The sequence below is a fragment of the Babylonia areolata genome, chromosome 1 (assembly GCF_041734735.1).
Source record: "Babylonia areolata isolate BAREFJ2019XMU chromosome 1, ASM4173473v1, whole genome shotgun sequence".
Lineage (NCBI taxonomy): Eukaryota > Metazoa > Mollusca > Gastropoda > Neogastropoda > Buccinidae > Babylonia > Babylonia areolata.
In genome coordinates this window covers 28,587,626-28,588,751 of record NC_134876.1, presented here as the reverse complement: position 1 = coordinate 28,588,751, position 1,126 = coordinate 28,587,626, and positions in this window count along the sequence as shown.

Sequence of the window (1,126 nt, the reverse complement as noted above, 5' to 3'; positions counted from 1 at the left end):
GCTACAGCAACAGGAGAGCCGTCCCAGGCGAATTTCTGCAGACACACACACAAAAAAGTTGCTTTGAGCGGGAAAATATAATGAAGCTATATACATGAATTAAAGAATAATGACGGAGGCTACCATTGACATGAAGTGGCGTCCTTTATACATGGAGAGAGTTACCACTCTTTGTTGAATGTATACATATTCACACACACCAAAACAAAAACAGAAACTTTTTTTTTTTAAATAAACAAACAACAATAATAATAATAATAACAGGGGTAGGTACGGAGGGAATGGGAGGTGCCGGATTATGGCGACACATTAAAGCCCAGCCGAGATTTCACACAGTTTCAGTATTCAGTAGCTCAAGGAGGCGTCACTGCGTTCGGACAAATCCATATACGCTACACCACATCTGCCAAGCAGATGCCTGACCAGCAGCGTAACCCAACGCGCTTAGTCAGGCCTTGACACAGAGAAGTCTCAGTGTTGTGACTGCAGTGCAATGTGATGCAATGTAACACTAACAATGCAGTCAGTTCAATGCATCACAGTGCAATCCAATACAACACAAAACAATACAATATCCAACCCTACCCTACCCTATGCTATCATACCCTGCCGACACCACCCTATCCTGCTCTGCCCTACCCTATCCTGCCCTGTCCTACCCTACATTGCCTAGCCTTACCCTATCCTGCCCTGCCAGACTCTACACTACCCTACCCTTCCCGACCCAACCTTATCCTGCCCGATCCTTCCAGACTTTACCCTACCCTACATTTTCCGACCTTACCCTGCCCGACCCTAACTTATCCTGCCTGACCTTACCTTACCCTGCCCGACCTTACCCTTGTCGACCCTAACTTATTCTACCCGACCCTTCCAGACCTTACCATTGCCTACCCTGCCAGACTTTACAATACCCTACATTGCCCGACCCTACCCTGCCTGACCCTAACTTATCCTACCCGACCCTTCCACACCTTACCATAGCCTACCCTGCCAGACCTTACCCTACCCTACATTGCCAGACCTTACCTTCCTGGCCTGCTTGACTCTACAATACCCTGCCCTGCCCGACCCTACCCTACCTTATGCTGCCCGACTTTTCCATACCTTACCCTACCCTGCCCTG